The sequence below is a fragment of the Heterodontus francisci genome, chromosome 4 (genome assembly GCF_036365525.1).
Source record: "Heterodontus francisci isolate sHetFra1 chromosome 4, sHetFra1.hap1, whole genome shotgun sequence".
Lineage (NCBI taxonomy): Eukaryota > Metazoa > Chordata > Chondrichthyes > Heterodontiformes > Heterodontidae > Heterodontus > Heterodontus francisci.
In genome coordinates this window covers 797945-817669 of record NC_090374.1, presented here as the reverse complement: position 1 = coordinate 817669, position 19725 = coordinate 797945, and the positions used below count along the sequence as shown (strand labels likewise).

At 46.6% G+C, this 19725-nt stretch overlaps 1 protein-coding gene across 2 annotated transcripts in view; it reads right to left on the bottom strand.

The window, feature by feature from the left end:
* The window catches only part of nup155 (nucleoporin 155), a 560589-nt gene that overhangs the window by 151394 nt on the left and 389470 nt on the right, over nucleotides 1–19725 (bottom strand). The gene's annotated exons all lie outside the window — the stretch shown is intronic.

Sequence of the window (19725 nt, the reverse complement as noted above, 5' to 3'; positions counted from 1 at the left end):
TTTAACTGATCATTTAAAACCTGAGACCGACAGATTTTTCTTTCCCAAGGTATTAATATGGGCAAAAGCGGGTATATGGAGTTAGGTCTGCAGATCAGCCATAACTTCATTGAATGATCAGGCTCGAGAGGCGAAGTGGCCTCCTCGTGTTCCGATGTTACTATGTCGCAGTGAACCAAGGCATGACTCACTTCATTAACTGTACCATGAAGTCTATCTTGCACCACCCTGTCTCTTTGCCAAAATGCATCACCTCACACTTCTATCCGGACCAGGTGGCTTCTCTGCTCTTGGCATAGCTAGCCTTTATGGTACCAGAGTAATTTCAGAGGGGGAGGAGAGAGACTAACAGCGACAGCAAGAAGTGGGTTATCGGTGCATATTCTTTTTTCTTGGTGAAAAACTGTTACTTGTAGGTACAGGAGGAAAGAAGAGGAGACAGAAGCCGTAAGAGCGTGACGTCGTTTCTCACCATTGCGTGGCCCAGGACAGCTGGAGCTGCCTGGGTGACGTTTTCCATCAATAAGTCCTAGTGGAAGACTACGCCAAGGCAGTTCTAGCTGTCCCGGTGAAAACATCTCCTTTCCCTACCCGGAATATCACCACCAAAATCATTTAAGTGCACAATTGCACATCCACTTACTCACCGAACCTGCCCTTTTTGAATGGTGAGCCCACCACATAACCTTCCTCTTTTCCACCCTTATCCCTCTCTGTTTCTCTGTCTCTCTCCCTCGAAGGGCAGCTGACTGGAACTTCAGGCTACTCAGTAATAACCTTTATTGTTAAGACATGAACTGCACAGAAGGGAGGAAGCCACATTGCCATCCCAATACAAAGGAGGGGTGATTTCACCATTCCTCGTGCCCTTCTGTGCATACGGTGCTGTTTTCAGGCCTGACACCTGGCAACTGCAACTTCACCGGTGGTGAGGTCTGCGAGAACTTAGGTGGGAGTAGCAGCCTCCGTGGGTAGGTGGTGGCATAGTGGTATTATCACTGGACTAGTAACCCAGAGACCCAGGGTATTTCTCTAGGGACATGGGTTCGAATCCCACCACAGCAGAAGGTGGAATTTAAATTTAATTAATAAATCTGGATTTAAAAGCTAGTCTAATGATGGCCATGAAACCATTGTCGATTGTTGTAAAATCCCATCTGGTTCACTAATGTCCTTTAGGGAAGGAAATCTGCTGTCCTTACCTGATCTGGCCTACATGTGACTCCAGATCCACAGCAATGTGGTTACATGCCCTCTGAAATGGCATAGCAAGCCACTCAGTTGTACCTAACCGCTACGAAATTCATAAAAAGGAATGAAACCAGACGGACCAACCAGCATCGACCTAGGCACCGGAAACGACAACGGCAAACCCAGTCCTGTCGACCCTGCAAAGTCCTCCTTACTAACATCTGGGGGCTTGTGCCAAAGTTGGGAGAGCTGTCCCACAGACTAGTCAAGCAACAGCCTGACACAGTCATACTCACGGAATCATACCTGACAGTGTCCCAGACACTGCAATCACTATCCCTGGGTACGTCCTGTCCCACCAGCAGGACAGACCCACCAGAGGTGGCGGCACAGTGGTATACAGTAGGGAGGGAGTTGCCCTGGGAATCCTCAACATCGACTCCGGACCCCATGAAGTCTCATGGCATCAGGTCAAACATGGGCAAGGTAACCTCCTACTGATTACCACCTACCGCCCTCCCTCAGCTGATGACTCAGTACTCCACCATGTTGAACACCATTTGGAGGAAGCACTGAGGGTGGCAAGGGCACAAAATGTACTCTGGGTGGGGGACTTCAAGCACCACGACTGACCGAGCTGGCCGGGTCCTGAAGGACATAGCTGCTAGACTGGGTCTGCGGCAGGTGGTGGGGGAACCAACACGAGAGAAAAACATACCTGACCTAGTCCTCACCAATCTGCTTGCTGCAGATGCTTCTGTCCATGACTGTATTGGTTGGAGCGACCACCGCACAGTACTTGTGGAGACGAAGTCCCGCCTTCAAATTGAGGATACCGTCCATCGTGTTGTGTGGCACTATCACTGTGCTAAATGGGATAGATTTCGAACAGATCTAGCAATGCAAAACTGGGCATCCATGAGGCACTGTGGGCCATCAGCAGCAGAAGAATTGTACTCAACCACAATCTGTAACCTCATGGCCCAGCATATCCCCCACTCTACCATTACCATCAAGCCAGGAGACCAACCCTGGTTCAATGAAGAGTGCAGGAGGGCATGCCAGGAGCAGCAACAGGCATACCTCAAAATGAGGTGTCAACCTGGTGAAGCTACAACACAGCACTATCTGCGTGCCAAACTGCGTAAGCAGCATGTGATAGACAGAGCTAAACCATCCCATAACCAACGGATCAGATCTAAGCTCTGCAGTCCTGCCACATCCAGCCGTGAATGTTGGTGGACAATTAAACAACTAACTGGAGGAGGTGGCTCCACAAATATTCCCATCCTCAATGATGGGGGAGCCCAGCACATCAGTGCGAAAGATAAGGCTGAAGCATTTGCAACAATCTTCAGCCAGAAGTGCCGACTTGATGATCCATCTCGGCCTCCTCCTGAAGTCCCCAGCATCATAGATGCCAGACTTCAGCCAATTCGATTCACTCCGCGTGATATCAAGAAACAACTGAAGGCACTGGACACTGCGAAAGCTATGGGCCCTGGCAATATTCCGGCAATAGTGCTGAAGACCTGTGCTCCAGAACTTGCCGTGCCCCTAGCCAAGCTGTTGCAGTACAGCTACAACACTGGCATCTACCCTGCAATGTGGAAAATTGCCCAGGTATGTCCTGTACACAAAAAGCAGGACAAGTCCAACCCGGCCAATTACCGCCCCATCAGCCTACTCTCAATCATCAGTAAAGTGATGGAAGGTGTCATCAACAGTGCCATCAAGCGGCACTTGCTTAGCAATAACCTGCTCAGTGACGCTCAGTTTGGGTTCCGCCAGGGCTACTCAGCTCCTGACCTCATTACAGCCTTGGCTCAAACATGGACAAAAGAGCTGAACTCAAGAGGTGAGATAAGAGTGACTGCCCTTGACATCAAGGCAGCATTTGACCGAGTATGACATCAAGGAGCCCTAGCAAAACTGAGGTCAATGGGAATCAGGGGAAAACTCTCCGCTGGCTGGAGTCATACCTAGCGTAAAGGAAGATGGTTGTAGTTGTTGGAGGTCAATCATCTGAGCTCCAGGACATCACTGCAGGAGTTCCTCAGGGTAGTGTCCTAGGCCCAACCATCTTCAGCTGCTTCATCAATGACCTTCCTTCAATCATAAGGTCAGAAGTGGGGATGTTCACTGATGATTGCACAATGTTCAGCACCATTCGTGACACCTCAGATACTGAAGCAGTCCGTGCAGAAATGCAGCAAGACCTGGACAATGTCCAGGCTTGGGCTGATAAGTGGCAAGTAACAGTTGCGCCACACAAGTGCCAGGCAATGACCATCTCCAACAAGAGAGAATCTAACCATGCCCCCTTGACATTCAACACCATTACCATCGCTGAATCCCCCACTATATCAACATCCTAGGGGTTCCATTGACCAGAAACTGAACTGGAGTAGCCATATAAATACAGTGGCTACAAGAACAGGTCAGAGGCTCGGAATCCTGAGGCGAGTAACTCACCTCCTGACTCCCCAAAGCCTGTCCACCATCTACAAGGCACAAGTCAGGAGTGTGATGGAATACTCTCCACTTGCCTGGATGGGTGCAGCTCCAACAACACTCAAGAAGCTCGACACCATCCAGGACAAAGCAGCCCGCTTGATTGGCACCCATCTACAAACATTCACTCCCTCCACCACCGACGCACAGTGGCAACAGTGTGTACCATCTACAAGATGCACTGCATCAATGCACCAAGGCTCCTTAGACAGCACCTTCCAAACCCACAACCTCTACCAACTAGAAGGACAAGGGCAGCAAATAAATGGGAACACCACCACCTGCAAGTTCCCCTCCAAGTCACACACCATTAACATATTGTTTTCTTTGCTCCATGACCTTTTGGTCAGCTATGTGGCCTTGTCCAATCTACACCTTCTCCTTTGTTATCTCTTGCCCCACCCCCGCCTCACTTGCTTATAACCTTTGACATTTCTAATATTTGCTAGTTCCGAAGAAGGGTCACTGACCCGAAACGTTAACTCTGCTCCTCTTTTCACAGATGCTGCCAGGCCTGCTGAGTGGTTCCAGCATTTCTTGTTTTTATTATCACACAACATCCTGACTTGGAACTATATCGCCGTTCCTTCACTGTCACTGGGTCAAAATCCTGGAACTCCCTTCCTAACAGCACTGTGGGTATACCTACCTCACATGGACTGCAGCGGTTCAAGAAGGCAGCTCAACACTACCTTCTCAAGGGCAATTAGGGATGGGCAAAAAATGCTGGCCTGGCCAGCGTCGCCCACATCCCATGAATGAATAATAAAAAAAAACGCTCCTGCAGCCCCTTCCCATCCACTTTAATTATAAAACAACATGGCATGAAGAGCTACACAAACCCCAACATGACAATCGAGGCATGTGTTGAAGCCATGGCTGGGGTTTTTCGCCCTCAAGCCATCGTTGCCGCCTCAAAGATGTATGGCAAGGCGGTGTTACGAACATACAAATGCATGAATTAGGAGCAGGAGTAGGCCATTTGACTCCTCGAGCCTGCTCCACCATTCAACAAGGTCATGGCTCATCTGTTTGCAACCTCGACTCCACATTCCTGCCTACCCCCAATAACCTTTCACTCCTTGCTTATCAAGAATCTATTCACCTCTGCCTTAAAAATATTCAAAGACTCTGCTTCCACCGCCTTTTGAGGACCCTCAGAGAAAATAATTCTCATCTCTTTCTTAAATGGGTGACCTCTTATTTTTAAACAGCGACCCCCAAATTCTAGATTCTCCCGCAAGAGGAAACATCCTTTCCACATCCACCCTGTCAAAACCCCTCAGAATCTTATATGTTTCAATCAAGTCGCCTCTTACTCTTCTAAACTCAAGCGAATACATGCCGCCTGACCAACCTTTCCTCATAAGACAACTCGCCCATTCCAGGTATTAGTCTACTAAACCTTCTCTGAACTGCTACCACAGTTACATCCTTCCTTAAATAAGGAGACCAATACTGTAGACATCATGCCAGATGTGGTCTCACCAATGCCCTGCATAGCTGAAGCATAACCTTCCTAATTTTGTATTCAATTCCCCTTGCTGCATCCAGAACTGAACACAATACTCCAGCTGAGCCAGAACTCAGTGTCATTTACAAATTCAACATAACTTCCTTGCTCTTGTACTCTATGCCTCTATTAATAAAGCCCAGGATACTGTATGCTTTATTAACTGCTCTCTCAACCTGCCGTGCCACCTTCAATGACTTATGCACATATACAACCAGGTCCTTCTGCTCCTGCACCCCTTTAGAATTGTGCTCTTTATTTTATTTTGTCTCTCCATGTTCTTCCCACCAAAATGAATCACTTCACATTTCTCTGCCAACTTCATCTGCCACCTGTCTGCCCATTCCACCAACTTGTCTACACTATCCTCCTCACAGTTCACAATGATTCCAAGTTTAATAGCATCTGCAAACTTTGAAACTGTGCTCTGTACACCAAGGTCTCGGTCGTTAATATATATCAGGAAAAAGATCCCAACAGTGATCCCTGGGGAACTCCACTACAAAACATCCTCCAGCCTGAAATACATCCATTAACCACTACTCTTTGTTTCTTGTCACTCAGCCAATTTCATATCCATGTTGCTACTGTTCCTTTTATTCCATGAGCTACAAGTTTGCTCACAAGTCTCTTATGTGGCACTGTATCAAATGCCTTTTGAAAGTCCATGTACACCATATCCCTCATTGCCCTCATAAACCCTCTCTGTTACCTCCTCAAATAAAACTCCAGCAAGTTAGTTAAACACCATTTTCCCTTAAGGAATCCATACTGGCTTTCCTTAATTAACTCGCATTTGTCCAAGTGGCTATTGATCTTGTCCCAAATTATTTTTTTGAGAACTTTTCCCACCATCAAAGTTAAACTGACTGGTGTGTAGTTGCTGGGCTTATCTTTGCACCCTTTTTTGAACAAGGGTGTAACATTTGCAATTCTCCAGTCCTCTGGCACCACCCCCGAGTCTAAGGAACACTGAAAAATTATGGCCAGTACCTCTGCGATTTCCACCCTCACTTCCCTCAGTATCTTTGGATGCATCTCATCTGGTCCTGGTGCTTTATCCACTCTAAGTTCAAACAGCCTATCTAATACTTGCTCTTTATCAATTTTAAACATCTCTAGTGTCTGACGTACATCCTCTTTCAACATTGCCTGGGTTGCGTCTTCTCCCTTGGGAAAGACAGATGCAAAGTATTAATTTAATACCTCAGCTATGCCCTCTGCCTCCATGTGTAAATCCCCTTTCTGGTCCCTAAACGGTCCCATACCTCCTTTTACTATATAAATGCCTAGAGAAAACTTTAGGATTTCCTTTAATGCTAGCTGTCAGTCTCTTTTCATGCTCTCTCTTTGCTTCTCTTATTTGCTTTTACACTTCCCCTCTGGAGCTTCTATATTCAGCCTGGTTCTCAATAGTATTGTCTACCTGGCATCTGTCATAAGCACACTTTTTCTTCTTTATCTTAATCTCTACCTCTTTTGTCAGCCAGGGAGCTCTGGATTTGTTTGCCATACCTTTCCCCTTCGAGGGAACATACCTCGACAGTGCCCGAACTATCTCTTCTTTGAAGGTAGCCCATTGTTCCTCTACTGGATTTCGTGCCAGCTTTTGACTCCAATTTATTAACCCAGTTCCATTCTTACGCCACTGAAGTTAGCCTTCCCCCAGTTAATTATTCTTACCCTGGATTGCTCTTTGTCCTTTTCCATAGTCAGCCTAAACCTTATGAAACAATATTCACTGTCCCCTAAATGCTCTCCAACTGACACTTGATCCACTTGGCCCACCTCATTCCCAAGAACCAGGTCTAGCAGTGCCTCCTTTCTTGGTTTACTCGCAAATTTTCCTGAACACACTCTAGGAACTCTTGCCCTTCACTGCCCCTTGACACTCCGATTATCCCAGTCTATGTTTGGATAATTAAAGTCACCCATTATAACTAACCTATAATTTTTGCACCTCTCTGTAATTTCCTTGCAAATTTCTTCCTCCATGTCCTTCCCACCAGCTGGTGGCCTATAGACAACACCGAGCAATGTAACTGCACCTTTTTTGTTCCTTAGCTCTGGCCAAATTGATTCTGTCCTCGACCCCTCTGGGACATCCTTTTTCTCCAGCACTACAATGCTCTCCTTAATCAATACCACCAGCCCTCCCCCTTTTTTCCCTTTCCTATCTTTCCTGAACACCTTGTATCCAGGAATATTTAACACCCAGTCCTGCCCTTCCTTGAGCCAGGTCTCTGTTATAGCCACAACATATTTCCACAGGGCAATCTGCGCCTGTACCTCACCAGTCTTATTAACCACACTCCATGCAGTCACATACATGCACATTAACCCTGATTCAGACTTTATTACTTTCTCCCTTACACTGACCCCACCTAATAACTTACTATTCCCTACTCTTGTGCTATCTCCCCCAGTATTCTGTGCGCCTTGGTATTCCTTTGATACTTGCTCCTGATTTCCACACCCCAGACAAGTTACCAGTTTTGCTTCCCTCCAATCTGAGCTCCCTCTCAGGTTCCCATCCCCCTGACAATTTAGTTTAAACCCTCCCCAACAACACTAACAAATCTCCCTGCAAGGATATTAGTCCCAGTCCTGCCAAGATGCAACCCGCCCATCTTGTACAGACAGGTCCCACCTGCCCCAGAACCGGTCCCAATGTCTCAGAAATCTGATGCCCTCCCTCCTGCACCAATTCTCCAGCCATGTGTTCAATCGCTCAATCCTCCTATTCCTATGCTCACTTGGACATGGGGCTGGGAGTAATCTTGAGATTACTGCTTTTGAGATCCTGCTTTTAATCTCCTTCCTAACTCCCTAACATCTGCTTTCAGGACCTCATCCCCCTTCCAACCTTTGTTATTGGTACCAATGTGGACCACGACCTCTGGATGTTCACCCTCTTCCAGAAGAATGTCCTGCAGCCATTCCGTGACATTCTTGACCCTGGCACCAAGGAGGCAACACACCATCCTGGAGTCACGTTTACTGCCGCAGGAACACCTGTCTGATACCCTAACCAACGAATCCCCTATCACTACTGCTCTTCCACTCTTCTTCCTCCCCTCCTGTGCAGCTGAGCCACCTGTGATGCCACAAACTTGGCTCTGACTGCACTCCTCTGAGGAACCATCACCCTCACCAGTATCCAAAATGGAAAACCGATTAGCAAGTGAGATTATATCAGGGGCTCCTGCACTACCTGCCTGGTTCTCTTAGACTGCCTGGCAGTCACCCATTCCCTCTCTGCCTTCATGCTCCTAACCTGCGGTGTGCCCGCCTCCCTATACGTGCTATCCATGCAGTCCACTGCCTCGCGGATGCACAACAGTGACTCCAGCTGTCTCTCGAGTTGTGAAACCCAGAGCTCAAGTTTCTGCAGCTGGTGACACTTCCTGAAGATGTGTTCGTCCATGACTGTCCAATGCCACAGGCTGTACATTCCACTCGGCAGAGCTGCCTGCCATACCGCAACTTTACAGACTATTTATTATAAGTAGAGTAGCTTACCAGGTACTCACCAAACAGCTACTTCCACTGCACCAAAGCAAGAACCAAATACTGGAGGGTTAAAAAAGTGGGGGAAAAAAGTAGAAAATGGAGACTCCCCCCTCAGTTTGCAATCTGCACGTTGGTGGAAGATCCAAACAAAAAGACTTCACACGCTGGGTCACTGGGTAGTTGTGGGGGAGGGGAAGGCCCCCCCTTCTCCGTCTCTGTCTTTGGTACCTGGTACTTGGGATGGAGCTGATCCCTGTGTCTCCACCTGAGGCGGAATTGCACACCATACCAGAACCCACGGGTGAGCTCGGTGGACCCCTCTGCCGCTGATGCTGGGTTTGGGATGGTGGCGGAGGTAGGGCTGCCGCAGCATCCTGTGTGGTGGGAGGATCAATAGTTAACTGTGATGACCTGGAGGAGGACAGTGACTTGGTGGGGGAGCATTGGGGGATTATTTGGATTCCATCGCCAGTGAGGCACTGGACTCCCTCATGCCCCCGACCAAGACCTCCCTATACCTCTTGAGGAACTCCGGGAAATCTTGACAAAAGCGGTTGCCCTAACAAAACCGTAAATAGTGAGGAGGAAAGCCTTAGATTACAGGACGATGTGGATGGGCTGGTAAGATGGGCAGAGCAGTGGCAAATGGAATTTAATCCTGAGAAGTGTGAGGTAATGCATTTTGGGAGGACTAACAAGGCAAGGGAATATACAATGGATGGTAGGACCCTAGGAAGTACAGAAGGTCAGAGGGACCTTGGTGTACTTGTCCATAGATCACTGAAGGCAGCAGCACAGGTAGATAAGGTGGTTAGGAAGGCATATGGGATACTTGCCTTTATTAGCCGAGGCATAGAATATAAGAGCAGGGAGGTTATGATGGAGCTGTATAAAATGCTAGTTAGGGCACAGCTGGAGTACTGTGTACAGTTCTGGGCACCACACAAGAGGAAGGATGCAATTGCACTGGAGAGGGTGCAGAGGAGATTCACCAGGATGCTGCCTGGGCTGGAGCATTTCAGCTATGAAGAGAGACTGAAAAGGCTAGGGTTGTTTTCCTTAGAGCAGAAAAGGATGAAGGGGGATATGATTGAGGTATACAAAATTATGGGGGGCATTGATAGGTTAGATAGGAAGAAACTTTTTCCCTTAGCGGAGCGATCAATAACCAGGGGGCATAAGGTAAGGGGCAGGAGGATTAGAGGGGACTTGAGGAAAAACTTTTTTCACCCACAGGGTGGTTGGAATCTGGAATGCATTGCCTGAAGAGGTGGTAGAGGCAGGAACCCTCACATTTAAGAAGTATTTAGTTGAGCACTTGAAACGCCACAGCATACAAGGCTACGGCCAAGTGCTAGAAAATGGGATTAGAATAGATAGGTGCTTGATGGCCAGCGCAGACACGATGGGCCGAATGGCCTGGTTCTGTGCTGTATAACTGTAGGACTCTATAAAGCCCAGTGCCCTTGACCAATGGTCAGAGCTGGCACTGCCTGTCAGGTTCACAGAATAATGCAGTGCAGAAGAGGCCCTTCGGCCCATCGAGTCTGCACCGATGCATTAAAGACACCTGACCTGTCTACCTAATCCCATTTGCCAGCACTTGACCCATAGCCTTGAATGTTATGACGTGCCAGCTGCTCATCCAGGTACTTTTTAAAGGATGTGAGGCAACCCGCCTCTACCACCCTCCCAGGCAGGACATTCCAGACTGTCACCACCCTCTGGGTAGAAAAGTTCTTCCTCAAATCCCCCTTAAACCTCCCGCCCCTCACCTTAAACTTGTGTCCCCTCATAACTGACCCTTCAACCTAGGGGAACAGCTGCTCCCTATCCACCCTGTCCATGCCCCTCATAATCTTGTACACCTCGATCAGGTCACCCCTCAGTCTTCGCTGTTCCAGCGAAAACAACCCAAGCCTATCCAACCTCTCTTCATAGATTAAATGTTCCATCCCAGGCAACATCCTGGTGAATCGCCTCTACACCCCCTCCAGTGCAATCACATCGTCCACTCTGCAGCGAAGGCCACAAGCCTGGGCAAAGACATGGACTGACTTGAGTGTTGCCGGTTCAAGACATTCCTCACCAGGCTGCTGAGGGAGTAGAGAGTCAGGAATGACTCTGCTCCCTCCCCACACTAGGCTGTAGATGGTGATTACACTAGACTCGCCATGAAGACAATCATTGCCAGCCTCAACATCAACTGCAGCAGAGAGGCACACCGTAGATTTCTCAACTTCTCACTCCTTAAGGAGGGGAAGTATGGGGTGTGCACCCTGCTGGAAACCCACACCATTCCAGGAGACAAAGCTACTTGGGCTCCACAGTTGTCAGGAGGGATCTATATGAGCCACCTTGCCTCCAATACAGGCTAGGTAGCTGTCTTGCTGGCCCCATATTTTCAGCTGGAGATTTTGTGGGTCAAGGAGCCTGCGCCAGGTCGCTTGCTCCATCTCACAGACTATATGGGGGAATGTGCCACTTCAACTCATGAATTAGAAATAGAACATTACAGCGCAGTACAGGCCCTTCGGCTCTCGATGTTGCGCCGATCATCTGACCTACACTATTCCATTTTCATCCATATGTCTATCCAATGACCACTTAAATGCCCTTAAAGTTGGCGAGTCTACTACTGTTGCAGGCAGGGCGTTCCACGCCCCTACTACTCTCTGCGTAAAGAAACTACCTCTGACATCTGTCCTATATCTTTCACCCCTCAACTTAAAGCTATGTCCCCTCGTGTTTGCCATCATCATCCGAGGAAAAAGACTCTCACTATCCACCCTATCTAACCCTCTGATTATCATATATGTCTCTATTAAGTCACCTCTCCTCCTCCTTTTCTCTAACGAAAACAACCCCAAGTCCCTCAGCCTTTCCTCCTAAGACCTTCCTTCCATACCAGGCAACATCCTAGTAAATCTCCTCTGCACCCTTTCCAAAGCTTCCACATCCTTCCTATAATGCGGTGACCAGAACTGCACGCAATACTCAAGGTGCGGCCTCACCAGAGTTTTGTACAGCTGCATCATGACCTCGTGGCTCCGAAACTCGATCCCCCTACTAATAAAAGCTAACACACCATATGCCTTCTTAACAGCCCTATTAACCTGGGTAGCAACTTTCAGGGATTTATGTACCTGGACACCAAGATCTCTCTGCTCATCTACACTACCAAGAATCTTCCCATTAGCCCAGTACTCTGCATTGCTGTTACTCCTTCCAAAGTGAATCACCTCACACTTCTCCGCATTAAACTCCATTTGCCATCTCTCAGCCCAGCTCTGCAGCCTATCTATGTCCCTCTGTACCCTACAACACCCTTCGACACTATCCACAACTCCACCGACCTTCGTGTCATCCGCAAATTTACTAACCCACCCTTCCACACCCTCATCCAGGTCATTTATAAAAATGACAAACAGCAGTGGCCCCAAAACAGAACCTTGTGGTACACCACTAGTAACTAAACTCCAGGATGAACATTTGCCATCAACCACCACCCTCTGTCTTCTTTCAGCTAGCCAATTTCTGATCCAAAGCTCTAAATCACCTTCAACCCCATACTTCCGTATTTTCTGCAATAGCCTACCGTGGGGAACCTTATCAAACGCCTTACTGAAATCCATATACACCACATCCACGGCTTTACCCTCATCCACCTGTTTGGTCACCTTCTCGAAAAACTCAATAAGGTTTGTGAGGCACGACCTACCTTTCACAAAACCGTGCTGACTATCGCAAATGAACTTATTCTTTTCAAGATGATTATAAATCCTATCTCTTATAACCCTTTCCAACATTTTACCCACAACCGAAGTAAGGCTCACAGGTCTATAATTACCAGGGCTGTCTCTACTCCCCTTCTTGAACAAGGGGACAACATTTGCTATCCTCCAGTCCTCCGGCACTACTCCTGTCGACAATGACGACATAAAGATCAACAACAACGGCTCTGCAATCTCCTCCCTGGCTTCCCAGAGAATCCTAGGATAAATCCCATCTGGCCCAGGGGACTTATCTATTTTCACTCTTTCCAAAATTGCTAACACCTCCTCCTTGTCAATCTCAATCCCATCTAGCCTAGTAGGCTGTATCTCAGTAATCTCCTCGGCAACATTTTCTTTCTCTACTGTAAATACTGACGAAAAATATTCATTTAATGCTTCCCCTATCTCCTCTGATTCCGCACACAACTTCCCACTACTATCCTTGATTGGCCCTGTTCTAACTCTTATCATTCTTTTATTCCTGATATACCTATAGAAAGCCTTAGGGTTTTCTTTGATCCTATCCGCCAATGACTTCTCGTGTCCTCTCCTTGCTCTTCTTAGCCCTCCCTTTAGATCCTTCCTGGCTAGCTTGTAACTCTCAAGCGCCCTAACTGAGCGTGTACACTCCACAGGCCGCTGCACAGCGGGCGTGCTTCTGCAAAGAAGTGTCCGCTCATCTTGGTTCCATTGACACTGGAGATTGAACACAGGAAATAAGAGGAGTTGGCCATTTGCTGGAGCAGCCTGCTCCACCATTCAATAAGATCATGGCTGATCTGATATTGGCTTCAACACGATTTTCCTGCCGACCCCTCATAACCCTTGACTCTTTTGTAGCTCAAAAAGCTGTCTAACTCAGCCTTGAATATGTTCAATGACTCAGCCTCCACTGCTCGCTGGGGAAGAGACTTCCAGAGATTCCTAGCTATCTTTGTATCATCCACTTGGTCCCTTCATCCAAGTCACTTATATAGAACATAAATAGTTGAGGCCCCAGCACTGATCCTTGCGACAGTCCACTAGTTACAGCTTGCTGACCTGAAAATACCCCATTTATCCTGACTCTGTTTCCTGTTAATCAATCCTCGAACAATGCTGATATACTACCCCTACACCATGAGCTCTCAGAATCATAGAATGTTTAAGGCACAGAACGAGGCCACTTGGCCCATCATGTCTGTGCCGACCAAAAAAACGACTGACCTATTCTAATCCCACCTTCCAGCATTTGGTCTGTAGCCCTGCAGATTACTGCACTTGAGGTGCATATTGTCATGCAGACCCCCACCTGCCAAGATTGTGGCATATTGATTTCGTCATATGAAGATTAATTAAACTGCTGCTGGAGTGAAGAAATGACTTGTTAAAGAGGTCACCAGACCTTTGACTGGAGACATTTGTATACTAAAAGACGATGCTTGTGGAGACAAAGAACTACTCCCTGATCCAATTAACCCAAATGGATTTTGATCAACAGACACTGAAGGTGTAAGGAAACGCATTCCAGGACTTTTAAAATGATATAATCCAGAGAGACAGGACTGGTTAAACCAGCTGGTCACATAACTAAGCGGCTGGTGGCAGGCTTTGAATGAGACACAGGACAGTTTGGATTGAGACTAGAGTTTGCAACTGAAGCTGGAACAAGGAAGCCTCTCTCCTGGCTGCCTCTTTCTCGCTATCTCCCAAGCCACCGGACCCATGGAAGACACGTAATTCTCAAGAGAGAAAAGACTCTGACATCGAAACCAGCTAAGTGTGAACTGGGCCCCAACGAACAGCAGGACTTATCGTCAACCAAAGACTCCACATTGAACTTAAAGGACTGTAATTATAATCCCGATATTGTCTCAAACTTTTCCCCTTTATTCTGCTCTACTTTTTCTGCCTCTATCTGCTTGTGTGTTTATCGCGTATGCATGCTGGCACAGCCACAATGCATATTTGTAGTCGTTAACCGGAATAGAGTTTAAGATTAATAAACTTAAACCTTTCTTGTTCAATTCTAAAGAAATCTGTCTGATTTCTTGACCTTACAGCTGGAACAGTGAACAAGGATTCACTGAGGGGGCACTAAAAACACAGTGTTTCTAAAATTAAGCCCTGTTACGGTTAAACCAGGCAAAGGCTTAGAGGGAACCCCTAGACCCCTTCTCACCTGATGCTAGGATCAAGGATGTCTCAGAGTAGTTACAGGACATTCTGAAGGGGGAGGGTGAACAGCCAGTGGTCGTGGTACACATTGGTACAAACGACATAGGTAAAAAAAAAAGGATGAGGTCCTAAAAGCAGAATACAGGGAGCTAGGAAGTAAGTTGAAAAGTAGGACCGCAAAGGTAGTGATCTCAGGATTACTACCAGTGCCACGTGTTAGTCAGAGTAGAAATAGCAGGATATATCGGATGAATACGTGGCTGAATAGATGGTGTGAGGGGGAGGGTTTTGAATTCCTGGGGCATTGGGACCAGTTCTGGGGGAGGTGGGACCAATACAAACTGGATGGGTTACACCTGGGCAGGACCAGGACTGATGTCCGAGGAGGAGTATTTGCTGGAGTGGTTGGGGAGGGTTTAAACTAAAATGGCAGTGGGATGGGAACCGTTGCAAGGTGTCAGAGGAGGGGGGATCAAAGGCAAGAACAAAAGACAGCGAGGGGAATAAGAAAAGTGATAGGCAGAGAAATCAAGGGCCAGAATCAAACAGGGTCACAGTGAAAAATAGTGGGAAGATGACAAGTAATGTTAAAAAGACAAGCCTTAAGGCTTTGTGCCTTAACGCGTGGAGCATTCTTTTTTTTTTATTCATTCATGGGATGTGGGCATCGCTGACCAGGCCAGCATTTATTGCCCATCACTAATTGCCCTGGAGAAGGTGGAGGTGAGCTGCCTTCTTGAACCGCTGCAGTTCATGTGGGGTAGGTACACCCACAGTGCTAGTGGTTAGATACAACTGAGTGGCTTGCTAGGCCATTTCAGAGGGCATGTAAGAGTCAACCACATTGCTGTGGGTCTGGAGTCACATGTAGGCCAGACCAGGTAAGGACAGCAGATTTCCTTCCCTAAAGGACATTAGTGAAGCAGATGGGTTTTTACAACAATCGACAATGGTTTCCTGGCCATCATTAGATGATTAGACGAGCTTTTTAATTCCAGATTTATCAATTTAATTCACATTCCACCTTCTGCTGTGGTGGGATTTGAACCCATGTCCCCAGAGCAATACCCTGGGTCTCTGAGTTACTAGACCAGTGACAATACCACTATGCCGCCGCCTCCCCATATCAAAAGCCTTACTGAAATCCATGTATACTATGTCTACTGCTTTACCCTCATCGACACATTTAGTCACCTCCTCGAAAAATTCAATCAAGTTAGTTCGATACGATCTCCCCGACAGAGCCAGATGGGTTTTTACAACAATCAACAACGGTTTCATGGCCATCATTAGACTAGCTTTTAATTCCAGATTTATTAATTGAATTCAAATTCCACCACCTGTCAATTTGGATTCAAACTCATATCCCCAGAGCATTACCCTGGGGTTCTGACATCATTAGACTAGCTTTTTAATTCCAGATTTATTAATTGAATTCAAATTCCACCTTCTGCTGTGGTGGGATTTGAACCCATGTCCCCAGAGCAATACCCTGGATCTCTGGGTTACTAGTCCAGTGATAATATCACTACGCCACCGCCTCCCCAATTCGCAATGAAGTGGATGAATTAATCGCGCAAATAGGTTAATAGGTAAATTGGCCATTATAAATTGTCGCTAGTATAGGTAGGTGGTAGGGAAATATAGGGATAGGTGGGGATGTTTGTTGGGAATATGGGATTAGTGTAGGATTAGTATAAAAAATGGGTGGTTGATGTTCGGCACAGACTCGGTGGGCCGAAGGGCCTGTTTCAGTGCTGTATCTCTAATCTAATCTAATCTAAACGGGTATGATATAGTCGGGATTATGGAGACATGGCTGTAAGGTGACCAGGCAGGGGAAATGAACATCCAGGGATATTCAGTATTTAGGAAGGACAGACAAAAATCAAAAGGCAGTGGAGTTGCATTGCTGGTTAAAGAGGAGATTAACGCAACAGTGAGGAAAGATATTAGCTCTGACGATGTGGAATCTGTATCGGTAGAGCTGAGAAACACGAAGGGGCAAAAAATGTTAGTGGGGGTTGTATATAGTCCCCCAAACTGTAGTGGTGATGTTGGGAATGGCATTAAACAGGAAATTAGAGATGCACGCGAAAAAGGAACATCTGTAATTATGGGTGACCTTAATCTGTATATAGATTGGTCAAATCAAATTAGTCACAATACCATAGAGGAGGAATTCAATGAGTGTATAGATGATGGTTTTCTGGATCAATATGTTGAGGAACCAACTAGAGAACAGGCCATCCTAGACTGGGTATTGCGTAATGAGTGAGGAATAATTGACAATCAAGTTGTGCGAGACCCCTTGGGGACGAGCGATCATAATATGATAGAATTCTTCATCAAGATGGAAAGTGACGCAGTTGATCCTGAGACAAGGATCCTGAATCATAATAAAGGAAACTATGAAGGTATGAGGCGCGAATTGGCTATGATGGATTGGGAAACGTTACTGAAAGGGATAATGGTGGATAGGCAATGGCAAACATTCAAAGAAAGCATGGATGAACTGTAACAATTGCTTCTTCCTGTCTGGCGCAAAAGTAAAACAGGAAAGGTAGCCAAACCATGGCTTACAAGGGAAATTGGAGATAGCATTAGATCCAAGGAAGAAGCATACAAATTCACCAGAAAAAACAACAGACCTGAGGATTGGGAGCAGTTTAGAATTCAGCAAAGGAGGACCAAGGGATTGCTTAAGAAGGAGAAAATAGAGTACGAGAGTAAGCTTGCGGGGAACATAAAAATTGACTGTAAAAATTTCTATAGGTATGTCAAGAGAAAAAGATTGAAGACAAATGTAGGTCCCTTACAGTCAGAAACAGGGGAATTTATTATGGGGAGCAAAGAAATGGCTGACCAACTAAATGCATACTTTGGTTCTGTCTTCACAAAGGAGGACACAAATATCATACCAGAAATGTTGGGGAACACAGGGTTTAGTGAGAGAGAGGAACTGAAAGAAATCAGTATTAGTAGAGAAACGGTGTTGGGGAAATTGATGGGATTGAAGGCCGATAAATCCCCAAGGCCTGATAATCTACATCCTAGAGTACTTAAGGAAGTGGCCCTAGAAATAGTGGATGCATTGGTGGTCATCTTCCAAGATTCTATAGACTCTGGAACAGTTCCTACAGTTTGGAGGGTAGCTAATGTAGCCTCACTATTTGAAAAGAGAGGTAGAGAGAAAACAGGGAATTATAGACCAGTCAGCCTGACATCAGTAGTGGGGAAAATTCTAGAGTCCATTATCAAAGATTTTACAGCAGAGCACTTGGAGAACAGTGGAAGAATCGGACAGAGTTAGCATGGATTTACGAAAGGGAGATCATGCTTGCCAAATCTACCAGAATTCTTCGAGGATGTAATGAGTAGAGTTGATGAGGGGGAGCCAGTGGATGTGGTTTATTTGGACTTTCAGAAGGCTTTCGACAAAGTCCCACATAAGAGATTAGCGTGCAAAATTAAAGCGCATGGGATTGGGGGTAGTGTATTGCGATGGATAGAAAATTGGTTCGCGGACAGGAAACAAATCGGAGGAATAAACAGTCTTTTTGTGAATGGCAGGCAGTGACTAGTGGGGTACCGCAGGGATCGGTTCTAGGACCCCAGCTATTCACAATATATATTAATGATTTAGATGAGGGAACTGAATGTAATATATCAAAATTTGCAGATGACACAAAACTGGGTGGGAGGGTGAATTGAGAGGAGCATGCAGAGAGGCTTCAGGGTAATTTAGACAAGTTGAGTGAGTGGGCAAATGCATGGCCACTGCAGGATAATGTGGATAAATGTGAGGTTATCTACTTTGGTAACAAAAACAAGAAGGCAGATTATCTGAACAGCTATAAACTGAGAGAGGGGGCTCTGCAATGAGACCTGGGTATTCTCGTACACAAGTCGCTGAAGGTAAGCATGCAGGTGCAACAGGCGGTCAAAAAGGCAAATGGTATGTTGGCCTTCAGAGCGAGAGGATTCGAATACAGGAGCAGGGATGTCTTGCTGCAATTGTACAGGGCCTTGGTGAGGCCACACCTGGAATATTGTGTGCAGTTTTGGTCTCCTTATCTGAGGAAGGGTGTTCTTGCTATAGAGGGAGTGCAGCGAAGGTTTACAAGACAGATTCCTGGGATGGCGGGACTGACGTATGAGGAGAGACTGAGTCAGTTAGGATTATATACCTACAAAATACTTAAAGGGATAGACAGGGTAGATGCAGCTAAGATGTTTCCCTTGGTTGGGGAGTCTAGAACCAAGGGACACAATTTCAAAATAAGGGGGAAGCCATTTAGGACAGAGATGAGGAGAAATTTATTTACTCAGAGGGTTGTGAATCTTTGGAATTCTCTACCCCAGAGGGCTGTGGAAGCTCAGTCATTGAGTGTGTTTAAAGCAGAGATTGACAGATTTCTAAATACCAATGACATAAATGGATATGGGGATAGTGTGGGAAAAAGGCATTGAAGTGGATGATCAGCCACGATCATTATGAATGGCAGAGTAGGCTCGATGGGCTAAATGGTCTATTCCTGTTCCTATGATACCAGTGTCATCCACTGCAACCACATCTGCAGCAAGTATCTGCAGCTTAAGGAACTTCGGTTCAGAGTTGATGAGCTGCAATCCGAGATTTGACCACTACAATGCATCAGGGAGGGGAAAAATTACCTGGATACTTTGTTCCAGAAGGCAATCCCATCCATTAAGTTATGTCCATGGTCAAGGACAGGAGGGTGTGACGAGTGAGGCAGGAATGGGGATCCAGAAGGGTGCACCGGATGAGCCTCAGCCCTTGCCAACAGGTTCAAGGTTCTTGCAGCTTGTGTGTATGAGAGCAGGGACTGCAGGGAGAATGAGCAAACTGACCAAAGCACTGAGGTACAGGGGGCTATTCAAGTGGGGAGGGGGTGCTGCGGGGGGAGTAAAAAGGAATGTAGTAGTGTTAAGGGACAGAATTGTCAGGGGGATAAATACTGTTCTCTGCAGCTGAGACTGAGAGTCCCGAAGGCTTGTTTTTATTAAAATTGTTCAAATTAAAATTATTAAAATTTG